This window comes from Chlorocebus sabaeus, unplaced genomic scaffold, assembly GCF_047675955.1.
Source record: "Chlorocebus sabaeus isolate Y175 unplaced genomic scaffold, mChlSab1.0.hap1 unalloc_scaffold_255, whole genome shotgun sequence".
Classification (NCBI taxonomy): Eukaryota; Metazoa; Chordata; class Mammalia; order Primates; family Cercopithecidae; genus Chlorocebus; species Chlorocebus sabaeus.
The window spans coordinates 391,882-413,706 of record NW_027327543.1 but is presented as its reverse complement, the minus strand read 5'-3'; the positions used below and the strand labels follow the sequence as shown (position 1 = coordinate 413,706).

The 21,825-nt window shown below is 44.7% G+C and overlaps 1 protein-coding gene across 1 annotated transcript in view; it reads left to right on the top strand.

Annotated features, from left to right (window-relative positions):
• LOC140711188 (uncharacterized) overlaps positions 1-21,825 on the top strand; it is a 59,566-nt gene that overhangs the window by 6,652 nt on the left and 31,089 nt on the right. The gene's annotated exons all lie outside the window — the stretch shown is intronic.

Sequence of the window (21,825 nt, the reverse complement as noted above, 5' to 3'; positions counted from 1 at the left end):
CGCGGGCTCTGGGCTTCCCCTGTCCTGTAATGTGGAAAGGGCTCTCCAGTGGGGGCCGAGCCTGGGCCCACCACGCGGGCGCGCCGGGAGGACATTTAACATTGAAGAGCGGGAGGTGGTGGAGACTCGCTCCCCAGGCCCAGGGTGCACGTAAGGGCACCGGTGCCCGGGTTCAGGAGGGTGAGGCCTTCTTGGCCAGGTAGCCTTGTTAAATCTATCTGAAAATCACAGATAACTAAGTATCAAGTCGTCACAGATCATTTTAGTATCCTGAATGAGATGGCTACGGAAAACATGAAAACATCGTTACTGGTTACATGCATGATGCATCCAAAACATTGTTACCTGCACAGTGGCAGCACTGATATTTGTGGGCTTTTGAACGTGTGGACTGGAGTGTTAAGAGCCCCTCAGAGTTATGACAGTAGTTTGATTTGAATGTTCTTTTCTTGGCGAATAAATGCTGTACATTGAATTTACCCAGGAAACTAGGAAGGTGAACCCACACGAAGGACACAGGCCTGTGGGCTGCTCCAGGCGCCCTTAGGGCGTTGCAGGGCCTGAGCCATGCGCTTCCTGCTCAGCCTCCTGAGAGCCCTGACGGCGTCTCTGTTCTGCCTCACACTGGACCCGCTAGTTTCATATTCTTGTTATGGTTCCGAGGCTACAAGCGGTTGGATTCTGTGAGACACTCTCTGTCTTCCTCCTCTGGCTGCTTTCAAATGGGTCGTCTTTTTTTATAACTGATTTTTAAAGCAGTGATTGCTGGGGTGAGTTGTAGTGCTGTCCTGAACTGGGTTTTGATGCTGTGCACATCAGCTGAGTCACCAGCCCAGGGCCCTGTCAGTCCCATTATTAAGCTCTTTTCTTGCTCTTCTCATCATTTCTCAGACGCCTTAAAAAAAAAGCAAACTCCTGCTTGCCGTCACTGGCTGAGTTTGGCAAATGGGTGTTTACCCTGGAAAGAGGGGCATTTTGTCCTCTGGAACATCTAAGGCGCCCTTTGGTGAGGTGGTCTGTATCTGACCACTCTATCCCGTGGGCGTCCTTCCTGCTTCCACCTTCCCTTTCTGAACGCCTCCGCCTCCAGGGCTTTAATTTTCCTTCTGTGTGTGTGCCACGCAGAGGTTATGACTGTTGTGCCACTGCCCTGTTTTTTCTCTTTCTTTCTTTCTTTTTTTTTTTTTTTTTTTTTTGCTGAGGGCCCAAAACTTGCTGCATCTCAAAAGAAGCAATTGCATCCATTTGTTCGCGATGAGCATAAACTGCTCTTTAAGGGAGACTAATTGGTAAACCCTGCTGCTGTGGGTAGACAGACAGAGGTGGCCATGGAAGGAAGGCTCTGCCTCTTGGAAGCCTGCACAACCGTCCTGCTTTCTTTCTTCAGTATCCGCGGGGGGTGGGGGGTGGTTAATTTTAATAAGCCCTGGAAACCAACAAAGCAGGAAAGTGCTAAGACATTGAGGTGTGAGATTTAAAATTACAACCAGCAGCCTCTCATTCTTCCTTCACTGAGGAAGGAAGGAACCAGTTGCCTCTTCGTTTTGGGGCTGCAGGGTATGTTTGGCAGCGACACTGGCCCTTTGTGCTGTGTGACTCATGAATTGAGATAGTTCTTTGCTAAGTGTTTTGTGCAGTAGGTATGAAAATGGAGAAAGAGGGAGCACTGTCCAGGGTGGAGAGGCGTGGAGAGACGCTGTGATACATAGCGAGTCCTTTTCTTCTGGGCTCCTGGTTTTCAATCTTTTTCTTTTTTTTTTTTCTAACAGCTTGAAAGATGGTTTTTGTGTCTTAATTAAAAGATTGAAGACTGTGGGTCAGACCCAAACTAATTCCATTGGCATCAAAGAGAAGGATTCTTTACATATTTATCTATAGGCATAATTGATTTTTTTATTTTTTGCTGAATTATCTGGTTAGTCAAATCATACATTAGAGAAGTAATATTAAAAATTAAAAATTAAAAAATGTATCTGTAAACATATCCCCCTTCCATTCCAGTCTTTGTCTCTGTGTAATTTTAGAACCTTGGGCCATGATGTACATAGAGTTTATATTCTTTTAATATCTTGCTACTTCATTATTTTCATGTTTAATCTTTGGGTTGATGTATCACAGGTCACTTGACTGTTTCTTACAGGTGTTTGGTTTAATTTTTTTTTTTCCCTTAACGCTAATGTAAATTTCAGTGTTTGGATGGTAGTTTTAGCAGAATTTAAGGCAGAGTCTCAGTTAGGGTGATGGATCGATTTATAGTCCCTAGTTTGAGGAGGAAGGTGGCAATATGCCCTTTCTTCTAAAATTGATATGTTAAATCACAATGGACATTTACTTGATTTTGAGCACTTGGGACTCCCCTGGGGTTCACTGGTATTGCAAGGTCAGGGCTGGGGATCTTCTGCTGGAGAGGCCCCCAGCGTGCCCAGCGCAGGGTCCTGAGTGCGTTGCTGCAGGACAGAAGCTCTGGGCTTTGCCCTCCAGCGGCCGTCGCTCTGGGAAGAGCTGGCTGCTCCAGGAATGAGGCCTATGCTCTGAAGCTTACAGTCAGCAGACCAGCAAAGGTCAGCACAGATGACCTTATATGAATCATTCATTTAACAGGCATTCATGGAATACACATTCCATGCAGCTGGAACTTAGAGCGGAAGGCCATCAGTTCACTGTTGTCTCAGCAGAACTTTGTCCCTGGGTCCCTGTTGAACTTAGAGTGGAAGGCCATCTGCTCACTGTTGTCTGAGCAGAGCTTGGTCCCTGGGTCCCTGTTGAACTTTGAGTGGAAGGCCATCAACTCACTGTTGTCTGAGCAGAGCTTGGTCCCTGGGTCCCTGTTGAACTTAGAGTGGAAGGCCATCAGCTCACTGTTGTCTGAGCAGAGCTTGGTCTCTGGCTCCCTGTTGTAGCCTCCGCTCCTAGGAGGTGCACGGTGAGTGTTGGGGGACCCTCCACAGGCACAATTGCTGAACAAGGACCCCTCCCAAGGGTGTCAGCCCTAGGCCCTGAGCTCTGAAGAGGAGGAAGGCATTCCTAGGGCCGACTTCCCTTCTGGATACTGAGCTCTGCCCAGAGAGAAACTCTTCCACATTCACTGCAGTGAAGTTCATACTTTAGAGACTGGGGCCTGCATTCCCCAGAATTTCATGGCCACAGGTGGTGGCCACACCATGCGACTGGTGTCTATGTTCCCTGGAATTTCCGTGGCCATAGACGGTGGCTGTACCATGTGACTGGGGTCTGCATTCCCTGGAATTTCCGTGACTGCCGGTGGTGGCTGCACCATGCGACTGGAGTCTGTGTTCCCCAGGATTTCTGTGACCACAGATGGTAGCTGCGCCATGCGACTGGAGTCTGTGTTCCCCAGGATTTCTGTGATCACAGGTGGTAGCTGTACCATGTGACTGAGGGTCTGCGTTCCCCTGAATTTCCGTGGCCATAGGTGGTGGCTGTACCATGGGAATGAGGGTCTCTGTTCCCTGGAATTTCCATGGCCATAGGTGGTGGCTGTACCATGCGACTGGGGTCTGCGTTCTCCAGAATTTCTGTGGCTGCAGGCTGTGGCTGCACCATGCGACTGGGGTATGCATTCCTCGGAATTTCCGTGGCCATATATGGTGGCTGTACCATGTGACTGAGGGTCTGCATTCCTTGGAATTTCCATGGCCATAGATAGTGGCTGTACCATGTGTCTGAGGGTCTGCGTTCTCTGGAATTTCTGTGGCTGCAGATAGTGGCTGTACCATGTGACTGAGGGTCTACATTCCTGGAATTTCTGTGGTCGCACATGGTGGCTGTACCATGCAACTGGGGTCTACATTCCCTGGAATTTCCTTGGCCACAGGCGGTGGCTGCACCATGCATCAGGTCCTCTGTCTCAGGAGTTGGTGCCATTGTCTCTGTTACTCCCTCGCCTGACACAGAGAGGCAGTTCCTGACTTTATCACTCCCAGGAAACACACAGGCATCTGTTTTGGATCCTTGTTTTCTTTCCCCATCACTTTTCTCATCAAAGGGAAATTCACATCCTCTAAAGCTGAAAATGGTGTGGGGCCCCCTGGTGGTCTTTCCAAGGCATTATCAGCAGGTAAATTAGATCATGTGGGCCAGTGTACCTGAAGTGAAAACAGAAAGGTAAGTCGTGTCACTAAACTTTGCTGGGAGATTCAGGGTCTTTTTCAGTGGCAGAATCATCCAAAGTAAGTTGTTTTTTCACTGCAGATCTAGATGGTTGGCTGTGTCGGGATTAAACTTAGCCAGTGTCGACAGAGTGTTGCTTAATCCTCACGGAAGGGTGTCAAGTACATTGAAGAATAGCTGCCGAGTCTGCTGTTGTCGGGAGAGGGGCAGGTACGTCTCTCGCTTAGCCCAGTGCTGCAGGAGGCCAGGCTCACGTCAGGCTGTGCGTGTGAGTGGGTTGGATTTTTAGCACTCTGGGACGGTAAAGCACAAACATCTATTTTTAACTTGTGGGTGACCTTCTTCTGTGCTGCTTGAGTCTCTGTGGGCCTTTCTCTGTTTCCTTCCTGAGGAGTCTGTGCCAGGGTCCCAAGCGTTCTCTGGGCTGCACCTCCGCACCTGCCCAGTGAGGAGCCTCCTCCTGGTGGCTGTGGGACTGGGCTGGGCCCACACTGTCAGCATCATCTGGGGTAAGCAAGCCCGCCCTTCCACACCTCAGTGTCCCCAGCTGTTGAACAGGGCTAATCAACTGACCGTCAGGATTAATGGGGATCAGATGCGCTCATCTCATAGCCCTGTTGGTAAATAGCCACTTCCACTCTGTCCTCCAATGTGCTACTCTAGACTTTTTCTTTACCTCCATTTAGCCAGGTGATTCGAGGTGACAGTGACTATCAAGAGGGATGTACAGAGGAAATCAGTGGAAGAGAGCTCGAGGAGCAGACATGGGTGCAGGGAGCACAGTGCGTGAAGCACGGATGCAGGGAGCATAGGCATGGGGAGCACAGATAGGTGTAGGGAGCATGGGCATGGAGAGGACGGGTGCGGGGAGAACGGGTGTGGGGAGCACGGATGCCCGGTGCACAGGTGTGGGGAGCACGGGCGTGTGACGCATGGGTGTGGGGAGCATGGGTGCTGGGAGCACAGGTCATGGAGAGCATATGTGTACTTGCTCTGCTCTGACAGATGCTGCCGAGCATGTACTCTGTGCTCAGATGGGTCAGAGCCTCAGTGCCTCTTTTTTAAAAAAAAAAAAAAAATTCTTTTTTTAAAGATAGTACTTCTGTCTTCCTGGTGGCCCCTTTTAGTTGATACTCTTTTAAGCCTGCTTTTCCAGAGAAAAGCTAGGAAGGATGGCCTATATAGGTTCCAGTCTGGGCATATCTGGAAGAATGGGTCTCTTTTAGGTTTGAGTCTGGCGTACCTGGGGACATCTTTGAACCTCCACTCAGAGTCCCAGAACCACGTGTAGAGGCTCCCCAAATGTCTGCTTGGACTTTCCCCTCTGCTCGGGGATGATGAAGAGCAAAACCTCACCCTGCCACGACCTCTGGGGTCCTCCTTCCTGGAGGGCAGTGCCTTGGTGACCAGCGTGTGTAGGAGTCTGAGCTGGCACCTTCGGGCTATGCTGTGCAGCGGGGGCTCATGCCATGGGGCATTCTTGTGTTCTGCACCGGGACTGGTGATGTTGGGTATCCTCATGCACTGTGGACCACATGGGGTGCACATGAGCCAGACAGCTCCCGGAATTCGGAGCCTGGCTCTGTCTCAGGCCACCCACCTGTCTGTGGCACTTCTGAGGGATTGTGGGGACCGTATGAGTCTGTGTCCCCACCCTCACTGGCTGGACACCTGTGCCAGGCTGGAGCTTTATGTTTCACCATCCCCTGTTCCGAGTTGTGTGAATATTTATTTTCATTACCTACTCTCATGAGCTTTCCTTTCTAAAAAAAAAAAAAAATCGGAGACAGACTTTGAAGTCCCCTGGCCCCACCGTTCGTGGACCTAATGGTATTGCAGAAATTATGACTTCAATTATGTATAATAACTGGGGCTACTTTAAAAGTCATGTAAAGGAACAAGGTGGAGTAGCCATTTCAAGCTGTACATCATGCTGGATTCTTAAGTGAACATTATCAGGCTTTCAACACATTTTCTCTTTTTATTTACTTTGGAGAATATAATGGATGCTCAGAAGCTGTTGGAATTTAGTAAGAGGAAGTTATCCTTAAGAAGCTATTTAAGCAAGGGGACAGTTGGAGTAAACGTAAATTATGAACACACACCTATTCCAAACCAGAGAAATAAAAGCATCAACTGTACTGGGGTTGAAACTTGAGTGCTAGTGTGTCTTTCCTGCCCACAGTGACTCTGACAGTGCTGTGGGCAGGAAATTCTGGAAAGAAGACTTGGTGCCAGTGGTAATTTTTGTGACGATTCATTTGCTTTCAGCTCAAGTGACTATAGTCTTACTTGCAAATGGCTAGGTCTCCATCAATGGGCCACAACACTGACATAGGACAAATGAGAAATGACCCTTGGGTTTTTAACAATTATTATTTTTAATGGACACATTGTAGTACATATCCGTGGGATACAGTGTGATATTTCAATACATATTTTTCGTGTGTAATTAGCAACTCAGGGTAATTAGCATGTCCATCATCTCAAACATTTGTAATTTCTTAATGCTGGGAATATTTTAAAATCCTCTCTTCTAGCTGCTTGAAAATATACAATAAATTGTAAACTATAGTCACCCTACAAGGCTATAGCACACTAACCCTTATTTTTACTATCTAGATGTAATTTTGTATTCATTAGCCAACCTCTCCCTTTCTGCCTTCCCGTCGCCCTTTCCTGTCTCTAGAAGCCACTGTTCTACCTTCAGAGGGTAGAATATCGTTTTCCTCATAGAGATCTTTAACCTTCTTGATTAGATTTCTTCTGAGGTATTTTTATTTTTATTTTATATTTTTGTAGTTAAATGGGATTGCTTTCTTGATTTCTTTTTTCACTGGCTCGTTGTTGGTCTATAGAAATGCTACTGATTTTTATATGTTGATTTTGTATTCTGTAACTTTACTGAATTTGTTTATCAGTTCAAAGAGATTTTTGCTGGAGTCTTTTTTTTTTAAAATATATAAGAGCACATTGTCTGAAAACAGACAATTAGAGTGCCTCCTTTCCACTTTGGGTGCCCTTGATTTCTTTCTCTTGCCTGACTGCTCTTGACTAGGACATTCAGTGCTGTGTTGAATAGGAGTGGCACAAGTGGGCGTCCTTGTCTTTTACAGATCTCAGAGAAAAAGCTCTTAGTGTTTCCCCATTCCCCATTATGTTAGCTGTGGGTTTGTCACATATGGCCTTTATTGTGTTGAGGTATGTTTCCTTCAGTGCCTCGTTTGTTGAGACTTTCTATCAGGAAGCAGCGTTGAATTCTATCAAATGCTTTTTCTGTATCTATCGAAATGATATTATGGTTTTTGTCCTTAATTCTGTTGATGTGATGTAGCATGATTATTGATTTGTGTTTGTTGAGCAATCCTTGCATCCTGGGATAAATCCCACTTGATCATGGTGTATAATCTTTTTGATTTGCTGTTGGATTCAGTTTGTTAGTATTTTGTTGAGGATTTTTGCATCTGTGTTCATCAGGGATATTGACCTATAGTTTTCTCTTTTTATTGTGTCCTTGTCTTATTTTGGTATCAGGGTAATGCTGGTCTTGAAGAATGAACTTAGCAGAATTCCTTCCTCTTCATTACTTTTGGAATAGTTTGAGAAGAATTGAAATAAAAATGTGTAGAATTCAGCTGTGAAGTCACCTAGTTCTGGGGTTTTCTTTGTTGGGAGACTTTTTATTATTACTTAGTCATACATGTTACTCATTATTGGTCTCTTCAGGATTTCCGTTTCTTCTTGGTTCCATCTTGGTAGGTTGTACGTGTCCGGGAATTTATCCATTTCTTCTAGATTTTCCAATCTGTTGACATACAGTTGTTCAAAATAGTCTGTAATGATCCCTTGTATTTCTGCGGTATCAACTATCATTCTCCTTTTCTGTTTCTAATTTTATTTCTTTGGGATTTCTTTTTGTTTGCTTAGTGTAGCTAATGGTTTGTCTATTTTATTTATCTTTTCAAAAAACCAACATTTTTTTCTTCATTTTTATATTTGTTAGTTTCAAGTTTATTTAGTTCCTCTTTGATCTTTGTTATTTCTTCTACCACTTTTGGATTTGATTTGTTCTTGCTCTTCTAGCTCATTGCAGTTCCTTGTTAGGTTGTTTATTTTAAATCTGTTTTTTAAATGTAGGAGTTCATTGTTATAAACTTTCCTCTTAATACTGCTTTCGCTGTATACCATAAACTTTGATATGTTGTGTTTCTGTTTTCATTTATTTCAAGAAATTTTTAAATTTCCTTCTTCATTTCTTCATTGACCCATTGGCTATTCAAGGGTATATTGTTTAATTTCTATGTATTTATACAGTTTTGAAAGTTCTCCTTGTTGTTGATTTTTTTTTAAAATTAAACTTTGTGTTCTAGGGTACATGTGCACAATGTGCAGGTTTATTACATATGTATTCACGTGCCAAGTTGGTATGCTGCACCCATTAACTCATCATTTACGTTAGGTATATCTCCTAATGCTATCCCTCCCTCCTCGCGCCTCCTCCCTCCCCACAACAGGCCCCGGTGTGTGATGTTTCCTTTCCTGTGTCCAAGTGATCTCACTGTTCATTTCCCACCTATGAGTGAGAACTTGCGGTGTTTAGTTTTCTGTCCTTGCGATAGTTTGCTGAGAATGATGGTTTCCAGCTGCATCCATGTCCCTACAAAGGACGTGAACTCATCCTTTTTTATGGCTGCATAGTATACCATGGTGTATATGTGCCACATTTTCTTAATCCAGTCTGTCATTGATGGACATTTGGGTTAGTTCCAAGTCTTTGCTGTTGTGAATAGTGCCGCAATAAACATACGTGTGCATGTGTCTTTATAGCAGCATGATTTATAATCTTTTGGGTATATCCCCAGTATTGGGATGGCTGAGTCAAATGGTATTTCTAGTACTAGATCCTTGAGGAATGACCACACTGTCTTCCACAATGGTTGAACTAGTTTACAGTCCCACCAATAGTGTAAAAGTGTTCCTATTTCTCCACATCCTCTCCAGCACTTGTTTCCTGACTTTTTAATGATCGCCATTCTAACTGGTGTGAGATGGTATCTCATTGTGGTTTTGATTTGCATTTCTCTGATGGCGAGTGATTATTGTAGCAGGACTAGCCGCAGACAAAACATGATGGAAGGCTACATGCATCAGCTAACAGAACAAAACGTTTTACAGTGCTTTCTCAAACAATGTCTGGAATTTACAGATAACACTAGTAGTTTTGGTCAGGGGTTAATATTATTATTATTATTTTAACCACCAGGGCCAGGTGGTGGTGCCAAGGTCATCTAGCTATTTATCTTACTTCTGTTTCCTTCCAACTTTTTGTTTTCTCCCCCTTCTCCTGTCTTATAAACTAGGGAAAAAGGGAGATGGGGAAAAGCTGGGAAAGACAGCAGGAGAAGTGGTGGTCTCCTTCTATATTATGAGCATTTTTTCATGTCTCTTTGCATAAATGTCTTCTTTTGAGAAGTGTCTGTTCCTTGTTGTTGATTTATAGCTTTATTCTGTTAGAGTCTGAGAATATCCTAGATGTTATTTCAATTTTAGAAAAAATGTATTGAGAATTCTTTTGTAGCCTAGCATGTGGTGGATTCTAGAGAATGTTTCATGTGCTGAGGAGAAGAATGTGCATTTTGTATCTGTTGGATGAAATGTTCTGTAAATGTCTGTTAGGTTCCTTTGGTCTACACTGGACTTTAAATTTGATGTTTTGTTGTTATTTTTTGTCTAGATGACCTCCAGTGCTGACAGTGGGATTTTGAAGCTCCTACTATTGTTGTGTTGGTATCTCCCTGTCTCTCTCTGTCTCTCTCTCTATATATATATACACACACACATATATATATGTGTGTATGTATATATATATATGTATATATAAATTTATTTGAGACAGAGTTTTGCTGTTGTTGCCTAGGCTGGAGTGCAGAGGTGCAATCTCAACTCATTGCAAACTCCACCTCCTGAGTTCAAGTGATTCTCCTGCCTCAGCCTCCCAAGTAGCTGGGATTACAGGCATATGCCACCATGCTGGGCTAATTTTTTGTATTAGTAGAGACAGGGTTTCACCATGTTGGCCAGGCTGGTCTTAAACTCCTGACCTCAGGTGATCCACCTGCCCCCACATCCCTCCCAAAATGCTGGGATTATAGGCGTGAGGCGCCACGCCCGACCTCTCTCTCTATTTAGATCTACTAATATTTGCTTTATATATCTGAGTGCTTTGTTGTTGGGTGCACATATACTGGTAATTGTTATATCCTTTTGCTATTTTGATCTCTTTATTATATAATTACCTTTTTGTCTCCTTTTTACAGTTTTTGACTTAAATTGTGATTGATCTGAAATAAATATGGCTACTCTTGCTCACTTTTAATTTCCATTAATGTGGAATGTGTTTTTCCATCCCTTCACGTTTAGTCTATGTGTGTCTTTGCGGCTGAACTGAGTTTTTTGTAGGCAGCATATAGTCGGTTTTTCTTCTTTTAAATTCATTCAACCCGTCTGTATCTTTTAATTGGGAATCTTGGGATTATTTTGCTATTGATATCACAGTCCAGACATTAAGATTTTCTCACTTAAGGTGCTTGTACACAAATTAATATGAAGAGGAAGTAGAGTTTTTCTGTTGTCCTTTTGAAGAGAGTGATGGATTATTATTTTGACTTCATGCAAGTGAGGGACTCACCATGCCTGTTGGGATTTTAGAATTTCTTTCCTGTTATTAGGAAGAGCAATGATCTGTAATGGGTTCCTGGAATCATCCAGTGATGGTCTGAATATCTTAAAAGTTTCCTTTCATGTCTCATTTTCTATTTCTCCCCTAGTAACCATGCACCCGGGGCAGGACATGGCCTTACATTTCCTTGGTTTCTTGATGATTTCTTAGGTTTAGTGTTTGACACTGTTAGGATTCTGGATAAAATCAGCCCTTCTGGGAAGTGTGTAAGTCAAACAAGGACTTTCTGGTGGCGTTATACAGGTTTCCCATGCCCCATGAGTACAGGAATAGCTCCCTGGGGAAGGAGAATGGGCACATGATGGCAGGGAGCCATTCTTGGATGGTCCCATCGTTCTGTAGAAATTGTCGTGCAGGAAGAAGAAGCACGTGGCGAATGAGCTGGTAGTGATTCTGCTGATAGTTTTGATCGTTATGATTTGCTCCTGAAAGGTGATGTGGGATGAACTGCAATATTTAGAATGCTGACATTCCTTGAAACAAAGATATAGAAAAAGGCTTATAATTGCATGATGCCTTGTAGTTTTCAGCTGCTCTCATGTGGATCCTTTTTCGTCCTTCTGAAATGCTTTCCCAGGAGAGAGCGTTGTTTTTCGTGTATAGATGAGGAGCCTGGGTTTCAAATGGTTAGGAATTCAGCACACACATTGGAATCTTTAGTTTCCTGGAACATTTTCTATTCAAGTATAGACCACATGGCCTCTAAAGGCTGGCTCATTCTTAACACCGTGATTGGGGATCCAGCCTCATACCTGGGGTGGGTGGCAGGAACTCCACAGCCATCCTGGGTGCTCTGGGGTGGGGTGGCTGAGCTGTGGCAGCCCCTCCCAGCTGAGCAGCAAGGCTGGGGAAAGCTCATTCCATTCCCCTTGGTTCTAACCAGGTAGAGGCTTACACTGCACATTTCCTTAGCTGGGAACTTTAGAACTTTACATTTAAATCTAATCTGTGATCCAGGGGGTAGACACATGGGTATTCACTGTACAATTCCTACATTTTTTGTATATTTAAAATTTTTTTTATATGTGTCATGGACGACAAAAGAAATGAGACCCCTTTGAGTTAGCTTTTCTGTATAGCATCTTCTAGAATCAGGAGGCTGGACAGGATTTAGTTCCATCAGAAATCTGAATCTTTCTGGTCAAGAGACGGCACATTAAGTTCTTGGTTGTGTGGTTTCTGGGAAAGAAATATTCTAAATGAGTTCCAGGAATCACCTCTGTGGGATTTCTACAGGAAAAATGACCACTCTTGAAGCTTCGCTGTCACTAACAAGAATAATGGTGACGGTTTCTAAGCTGTCTCCAGCCAATCTTTAGTTCTTTTATGCAGAGTGCTTTTATTCCAAGTGAAGTGCCCTTCTGTTTAATAGTGACCTCCAGTTATTACAGGGATTGCAGCTGCATTTGATGGACGTGAACCTGCTCATCTCTTGCTCCCCAGCTTTGCCTCTGGGGTGCATGGCAGGAGCTCCACAGCCATCCTGAGTGCTCTGGGGGTGGGAAGTCTCTAGGGGGAGTGGACAGTGCATGGCCGGGACGTTCCTGTCCGACGTTCCACACTGGTGTGTGGGCGTCTCTGCCCTGTTTCCTCCGTCCATGCATCTGTGGCCTGTTTTCTCCGTGTGTGTCTCTGTGGCACGTTTCCTCCGTCCATGCGTCTGTGATGTTTCTTCTGTCCGTGCGTCAGTGGCGTTTCTTTCGTCCCTGCGTCTGTGGCACTTTTCCTCCCTCCGTGTGTCTGTGGCTTTTCTTCCCTCCGTGCGTCTGTGGTGTTTCCTCCGTCCGTGCGTCTGTGGTGTTTTCTCCGTCTGTGGATCTGTGGCGTTTCCTCTGTGAGTCTGTGGCCTGTTTTCTCCATCCACGCTGAAGGCCGTCGCTTCTCTCTAGTCACCACTTACTGATCGCTCCCTGTGTGCTGAGCCTGTGTCAGGCATGTGGCGTGTGTCACCTGTGTGGCAGGGTTTTGCGTGACACACAGGGACACACGCTTGGGGAGCTGCAGTGATGGGGTCATAGCCACGCAGCTCAGCCCTCGGTCTGAGGGTCTTGGTGCCCACCCAGCTCTTCCCGAAGCAGCCTCGGGGCAGATCCCAGCTCTGCTTTCTCTCCTCGAGGTACCTCATGAAGTAAACTAAGCAAATCGAAAGTAGGAAACGGTTGTGAAATGAGGTCTGGTTTCAGGTGTGTGTGGTCATTTCTCTTTACATGTTTACTTCACATACCCCAAATGATATACTTTCCAGCTGGTATAACAATTAATTACCAGCCATTACTAGTACAAAATTCCATGAAGGATATTTGAGGAGGTCATAGTCTCAAAAACATGCTTGATTTTCACAGTTGTGATTTGCATGATAAAGCTGTCAGGACTGTGACTTTCTTTTGTTATATTATTTTTATTTTTAGACCCTTGGAAGGAAGTTATTTAGTGATTACTTATAATTGTGAAAATAATGTAATGATTACAGAATCTCATTAGAATAAATATTATATTTTCTGTTCCTTATGTCAATGAAATCATCTTAATCCAGGCCGATGTTGGCAGGAATTGTCACGTTTAAAATGGGTAAGATATTTATGTGATGTGACGACCTCCCGTATTGTCTCTGGAACATATCAGAACTTTCATCTCAATTCTCACTTGTTGACACCCTACCCTGTTTTGTAATTATTCTTGTTTGCATCAGAATTTTGAATCCATGTACCTGAGATGATACTTACGTATGCATGTACGCATGCAGGTGTGTGCATGTGTGTATGCGTGTGTATGTGCGTGTCCACGTGTCCATGTGCACGTGCATATGCATGTATGTGTGTGCATGTGTACGTGTGTATATGAGTGTACGTGTCTGTGCATATGCGTATGTATGCATGTATGTGCGTATGTGTGCATGCATGTGCGCTCATGCACACACGTGTACATGTGCATGCACGTGTGCACGTGCATACACGTGTATGTGTGTATGTGTATGCACATATGTAAACGTGTGTGTACATGTATAGGTACGTGTATGCATGTGTATGCATCTGTGTGCGCACAGATATACCTTCCCCTTTCATACAGGCTGTTTTGAGTATTGCTGTTAGGCAGTGACAACTTTCTGTTTCCTCAGTCAGAAAATGGGTAGCTCATCATTAATAAAGATGAGCATTCAACATCAAGAATAACTAAATACAAATGAAATTGTCATATTAAATAAATAAATTGCAAAACAAAGGCAATGTTCTGTACTATGTGTTCACATTGAACTTTCTTATAAAAATTGGTGTGAATGTTTCCCACTTATTGGAAATCACATGACTAGTTTAAGCCGAAACGTGGAATATTAATTCATTCTGTCTTCAGATCACTTTTGCATATTTATGATTGATCTGTTCTGCTGTTCTGGAAGCTCTGAAAACCACTCTGTCTTACTCTAGCTGGTGCCACGGTTGTGAGAATTCAGGGAAACAAGGTGTTTGCCAGTTTAAGTATTTTAGATCTCAAACTGCCTCTTTTCTGCATCATAAACCAGTCTTAAAGAAAGACATAGTGTGACTTGTAGTGGATTATATCAATTTTATTTTCTGTGGCTGAATCATCACTCTACATTGTGAATTAATGTTATTTTTCAGATCGTCTTCATAACACAGGGAGGTTCTCCAGTGTTGAGTGCAGGTTCAGGGAAAGTACTAACACTGTTACTACGGACTTCAACAGACTTGTTTTCTGAAGTGATAACCTTGGAGTCAGGCATTCAGTGTCCGCCCATCTCTTGGTTCCGAGTTCTCCGTCCCCTCCCGCTCTCCTCCCCCTGTACCCTTACTACTGTCTTACCTTCTTTTTGACTCATAGGCCCTCGGAAGATGGTGTGTTGGGTGCAGGTGCCTGCTCTGAATCTTTGATAACTTTGGGAGAGAACTTTTTCTTTGGAGCAAGACCTCTCTCAATAAACTTTCAGTAGCCTGAGTATCATCTGTTGTGTGAACTATTTGTGGAAAATGTTCAGCATTTTTCCTTGGATTTTGACTGATCTTTCTCCACCTGCCAGTTTCTTCTCAGTTTGCCATGTCTGTACCCTCACCAACCCGTTCCAGCCCTGGTTACATGTAAAGTATTTGAAGCAGAGCTCTGCAGATGAGAGAGTGTATGTCACCCCCCGAGTTCCCTTTCTGGCCTCTGAGTGTCGGTTGTGTTTTGTTCCGAGGGACGACTCTGAGGCTCCTGGCCCCTGTTTTGGAGCACCCCACACCAAAGTGGGTGTAAAATGAAAAATGGGTTTATGCTGTATTATTGTAATTCATAGAGTAGATGATAAAAATGCTTGAATCTGAACAGCAACTGAAAATGAGGACATGGTACCAGTTTGGATGTTGGACGACTTTCTTGAAAAAAGTTTTCATCAAATTTAGAAACTGTGTGTGTGCTGTTTTCTATTTCATACTTAGAATATGTATAGTGTGTGTTGTATGAATGTGTTGTATGAGTGTGTTGTGTTGTATGTGAGTTGCATGGGTTGTATGTGTTGTATGTGCATATTGTGTTGAGTTGCACTTATTGTATGTTTGAGTGTTGTGTGTTGTATGAGTGTGTTCATGTATTTGTGAGTTGCATGCTTTGTACGTTGTATGAGTGTTGTGTGTTGTATGTGTGTATGTGTATGTCGTATATGAGTTGCATGTATTGTGTGTGATGTATGAGTGTTGTGTGTTGTATGAGTGTGTTGTACATGTGTTTATGGGTTGCATGTGTTGTGTGTTGCATGAGTGTTGTGTGTTGTGAGTGAATTGTACATGTATTTGTGTTGAGTTGCGTGTGTTGTGTGTATGTTGTATGTGTTATATGTTGTATGAGTGTGTTGTACGTGCATGCTGTGTTGTGCGTGAGTTGCATGTGTTGTATGAGTGTATTGTATGTATATGTTGTGTTGTGAGTTGCATGTATTGTGTGTACGTTGTATGAGTGTTGTGTTGTATGAATGTGTTGTACGTGAATGTTGTGTTGAGTTGCGTGTGTTGTGTGTGTTGTACGTGCATGTTGTGTTGAACGTGAGTTGCATGTGTTGTACGTGAGCTGTTTGAGTGTGTTGTATGTGTATGTTGTGAGTTGCGTGTATTGTATGTATGTTGTATGAGTGTTGTGTGTGCATGTTGTGTTGTGAGTTATGTGTGTTGTGTGTTGTATGAGTGTTGTGTGTTGTATGAGTGTTGGAGTCCGCGTGTTTCCTAAACAAAAGAATGTACACACAAGACAACACAGGACAAGAATACATGGCTTCCACGCTCAGAGCCTCCGCCTCACTTTATTTATACTCCATAAACCCCACGTCAGCAGAAAGAACACAATGCAAAACAAACTTTCTTTACCCAGATGTAACCTTCTGCTTAGTTCCTTGTCTCTATGCTCTTCCTTATTTGTCCACCTTCTTGGCGCCTACGGGAGTTCATTAAAAGTTCAATTGGAGATACTGTCCTTGAGCCCTATCTATTCTTAGCATACTGTTTTCAAGGGCCCCTGCATATGAGTGTGTTGCATGTGCATGTTGTATGTGAGTTGTGTGTTGTGTGTGCTGTATGAGTGCATTGTACGTGTGTGTTGTGTTGTATGTAGGTTACGTGTGCTGTATGTGTGTATGAGTGTGTTGTACGCACATGTTGTGTTGTGAGTTGCATGTATTGGTTATGTGTCGTATGAGTGTGTTATAAATGCATATTGTGTTGTGAGTCGCAGATATTGGGTATGTGTTGTATAGGTTGTGTGTGTTTGTGTGCAGTGTGTGTTGTCAGTGTTGTATAACCGCATTATACATGCGTGTTGTGTTGTGTTGCATGTGAGTTGCATGTTGTCAGTGTGTGCCATGTGAGAGGCGGGGCATCCACATGACTGCTCCTCAGTGAGTCCTGCCTTGCAGCCCCTTCGAGCTTGTATCTTCCCGAGCAGCCTAGAAGCAGCAGGCTGTTTGCCTCTGCCCCTCCCCAGGAGGCCTCAACCAGGTCCTGTGCTCAACCCCCCGCTGGGCAGTTTGCCTCTCTTGTCTCTCTCTCTTCTCTCTCATCGTCCTCCTGCGCCTCCTCCTTCTCGGGACCTGCATCCTTCCTCTGTGCTTCCTGGCAGGCCACACCTGGGACGTTGGAGTTCAGGCTGTCCTCGAAACCGTTTGCTCCTCTCTGAAGAGCGCCCCCCTTGACTGGCCGTGAGCAGCTGGAGTGGATTGCAGGGAAGGGAGGTGGGTGTTCCTGTAGAGACGCCAGGGTCTTACCTGGGGAGAAGGGAGCCTGCACTGGGCAGGCCGCCCTCCTGAGGAAGGGGATAGGGTGGGAGGAGGCTCTCGTGGACAAGGGGCTCACCTCCTGCCCTCCTTCCCTCTATCCCAGTCTGTTGTGAGGGAGGGCGGGACCCTAGGTGATTTCTATGCAGATCTTCAATTATCCACACTGTGAAACAAATACTTCTGTTTTTTTTTTTTTTTTTTTTTTTTTTTTTTTGAGACGGAGTCTGGCTCTGTCACCCAGGCTGGAGTGCAGTGGCCGGATCTCTGCTCACCGCAAGCTCCTCCTCCCGGGTTTACGCCATTCTCCTGCCTCAGCCTCCGGAGTAGCTGGGACTACAGGCGCCCGCCACCTCGCCCGGCTAGTTTTTTGTACTTTTTAGTAGAGACGGGGTTTCACCGTGTTAGCCAGGATGGTCTCGATCTCCTGACCTCGTGATCCGCCCGTCTCGGCCTCCCAAAGTGCTGGGATTACAGGCTTGAGCCACCGTGCCCGGCCTAAATACTTCTGTTTTTAAGATCAGAGGAAATCTCCTTTGTTTGTCTGCCTTTTATTTTATTTTATTTTATTTTATTTTATTTTTTTTGAGAAGGAGTTGCCCAGGCTAGAGTGCGGTGGCGTGATCTCGGCTCACTGCAACCTCCACCTCCCAGGTTCAAGCAATTCTCCTGCTTCAGCCTCCTAAGTAGCTGGGATTACAGGTGCCCGCCACCACATCCGGGTAATTTTTGCATTTTTAGTAGAGATGGGGTTTCACCATGTTGACCAGGCTGGTCTCAAACTTGTGACCTCAAGTGATCCACCCGCCTTGGCCTTCCAAGGGGTTGGGATTACAGGCGTGAGCCACCGTGCCCGGTCTGTCTGCCTCTTAGTTAGAACCTGTGTATTTTATGTTTTAAATTTCACTTTTCTGGGTCAGAACAGTAGTGTTTCTTTTTCGTAGTGTTGCTATGAATGTCCTTTACGATTAGGAGACTGGGTTGGCTGCCCACTGGAGAGTGGTATCACTGGGTCACGGTCACCATCTGCCCCAGCAGCGTCCAGAGTGTTTAGAGTCTTTCCTGGACGTAGAAACCCTTTTGTCTGACGTTCAGATAAAACCAATCACCGCATTCAGTTAATCAAAGAGGTCAGAGCTGGGAACCGTTAGTGCACATCCACCTCTCCCGAGAGTGTTCACGCCTCTTCCACACGGGGCTAGGCTGCTGCTGAGCATGGTTCTGCTGGCTGTGGTTGTGGCCCCTTTCCTCAACCACAGCCATCGCAGGCCTGCCACAGTTTTTGTTCTTCTAGAAGAGAATAGGCAACACAAGAGAAGCAAGGTATGTTAGATATGAAACCATTAAAAATTATTTCCTCAAACATTGTATATATTTTTTGCCCATACCTAATTTGATAGCAATTTTAAAAAGATTAAAATGAAAAAAAAATCCCCTATATTAAGTCTTTGAAAGGCATCCAACTTAGTTTTCATACAATTATTCTCTCTTTGGAGTCATACTTTATTGGTTTCAGTAATGTGTAACAAATGCACCAGCATAAACAGATTTAGGAGCAAACAGCTGCTTCATAATTATAGTTCAGCTCGCGGGGCCCAGCTGTAGGGGTGCAGCCTGTGCCTGCCTGTGCGCCAATAGGGCTGGTCACCTTGAGCATCTGGGAGTGTCTGGGTAAGTGAGGTCTGGGCAAGGCAGCATCCACACACCTGCATAGTTCTCACTTTGTCCACGTTATCCGACAAGGCCACAAAATTATCAAGTAAGTGTTCTCCAAGCGCATATTCAGTTAGTGTTTGGAAAGTGCATAGGTACCTCATACAGCACCTTTAAGAGGAGCTAGGAGCCCAGGAATGATAGCAGGTGTGAGGCCTGTACTCTCTTTGCATAGATAAAATATGCATGTGCATATCTGAGGCCAGAAAGTTTGATTGGGGCCAGAATGTGGAAGTCCTTACCTGTGGGATACTAGGGAACCACTGTGGATTTCGGAGAGAATCGTGTCTCTGATGTGCAGCATGCCGTGGAGCCGGGGGGTGACAGGGCAGGCTCATGCAGGGCACTCGCCGTGGCCGGAGGAGGAGAGAAGGCAGCCAGTGAGCTGAGCAATTCGGTGCCTGGGTCAGGAGGGGAAGAGGGAGTACAGGAAGGCGGATGAAGCTGCGAGTCTGCACCTCGAGGTCGCCGTTGCGCTTTGCCGGAAATCAGGAGAAGCAACTGTGGACCTGACTCAGAGATACTTAGAGACACCACTGCAAGCTGCAAGTTTGGAAATACAGGAGGAGGCTTGGGGAAAATCTGGAGCAGGGAGCATTTGGGAGCCTCTTAGGTAGAAGTGCAGGTCAAGTAGCCAGAGTGTGAGGCATGCACGTCTGGAGAGAGGAGGCCAAAGGAAAGCCCACATTTGGAAATGGAGGAAGGGTTGGAAGACCCAGAAAAGGCCCTGCTTAGAGTCCAGAGAAGAGCTGGATGGTGCAGTTCACGAAAGCCCAGAGCCGAGAGTTTCCAGGAGAGTCCCAAGTGTTGCTGAAAACCAGGGGGCAGGACTCCAGTTGGAGCCTGTGAGGGGAGCCTGGCGGCCCTGATCCCTGAGAGCAGCCAGAGCCTGGGCGTCATGGTGGAAGTGGGTGGGAAGTGCAGGAAGCAGGTGGAGATGGCCTTTCAAGGCCTGGTGCTTCACACAGGTAGCCAGCTGTGGACCGAGACACAACTGGAGAGGGGCCTGAACCCAGAGCATCTCCAGGTGGATGAGGGAGCCAGGAAGGGCAAAGGTATCCGGAAGAAAGGGGGCAGGCATGGAGCCAGGTCCCCAGGGAGGCTGCAGTCTTCTTTTTCTGTTCATGGACTGGTTGTTGGTTATTTTGAGTTCTCAAAGTCGTCCACTCGGTGTGGTCCAGAGAAAGTTCCCAGGGGTCTCAAGTCGGAGCAGGCCTTGTGCTTTTCTGAACACTGTGCGTGTTGACTCAGGGTTACCGTCAATGGCTAATTCTAGCGTGTCTTTTGTTGAAGTCTGCAGAAGAGCCTCAACCAGCACCAGCTCTTGAAGAAATTATAAAACTTGTGTTCTTCTGATTCTGGGATTTTTGCCTGAAATGCCTCGTATATTTTTGGGTAGGTGTTGTTAGCACTTGTGTTACAGCATTTGGAGCTCTGCATTTTTGTGATGTGCTAGCTGTGAGGATGTTTAAAATTAGATTCCTAGAAATCAGGTTATAGGAGCTCTCGGCCATGCTTCATGGGTTGTGTTTTGACTCCTCATAGTGGACCCCATTGCAGTGGCTATTCTTAGTATTTGTGGAACACCTGACTGGTGATGCTAGGAGAATGTGATTTGTTTTCTTTGTAAGTCTAAAGTCTAATGACCTTGTAGAGTCTTTATACCCATCTCTTATATATCAGCTTTAATATACTTGAAAATGTCCTCATTGTGCCCTTGAAAAGCAGGCTCACATTTTAAAAGTCATCCTTTTAAAATCCTTTTCTGCAGCCTGTGCCCTTTGTCTGTTTTGTTACCTTCACTGCAACATCATGAAACAGGGACAAGGGCTAGAATCTGTTTCAAACACAGAGCTTGAAACAGGGACAAGGACTAGAATCTCTGTTTCATACACAGAGCTGAACTGTGCTGAGCGACCTGCTATGCTAACGTCTGTTTCTGTCATGAGAGGGAACCCAGACCTCTTGACTTTTCCTTTTGTACATTTTCAAAAAGAATATTTTTTCCTCTCTGGGGTCCATTCCATTGTGGGATTCTCTCCTAAGGCTGTTTCTTTGCATTCCATTTTGACAAGTATGATTTAGTTTCCGAGATGATGAAAGGGCAGTGAAAAGGCCTGGGAAAGAGAAAGCAGGAAGAGAAGGAATTGTCTCATGATTTTAGTCAGAAGGAAATCACTCAGACAGAAACGCTATTCCAAGTGGGTCAGATCCCAGGAAGTGGGATTGAATAAGTGACATGGTATCGCACAACTCTGTTTTACATTCTTGCTGTTGCCAGGGGTAACGAAAAGAACGAGTATATTCATTCCGAGGTCAAATATATATCTTTGCTGACTCTGACTATAATTAGCAGAATTCGTTCAGTTCAAGTTTGAGAATACCTTTACAGAAGAGGGTCTTCGTGCCCGTGTGCCTATTTCTATTTATATGTTCACACGTATTGGAGTATAAATGTGTGTGTGCTGTGTGTGAGACCTCATTATTTGAAACAAGAAATGTGCAGTAGAGCTTATTAATTACGAGAAGGTACATTTGGGGGATAAACTACTTTGTTTAGAATTGAATAATGGGGTCTTTGAGGGATGTATATATGTATGTGTGTTTGCATTTATGTGTATGAAAGTGTGTATTGCATGTATATGTGTTGTGCATGTATGTGTGCCTTTGTGTGTAATGTACATGTGCATGCATGTGTATATGTGTGCATGTGTATTTGTGTTGCATGTATGTGTGTGCATCTGTTACATGTTTAGGCACGACTGCACATATGTGCAAGTAGACATGCATGGATGCTCGTGTGTATATAGTTATACATGTATATTTGTGCATGTTATGTCTACGCATTTACATATGTATGTGTGTCAGAATGTGTATGTATATGCATGTGTGTTTGAGTGTTGTGTGTATGCTTGTGCATGTGTGTTTGAGTGTTGTATGTGCGTGTGTGTTTGAGTGTTGTATGTGTATGCATGTGTTATGTGGTGGTATT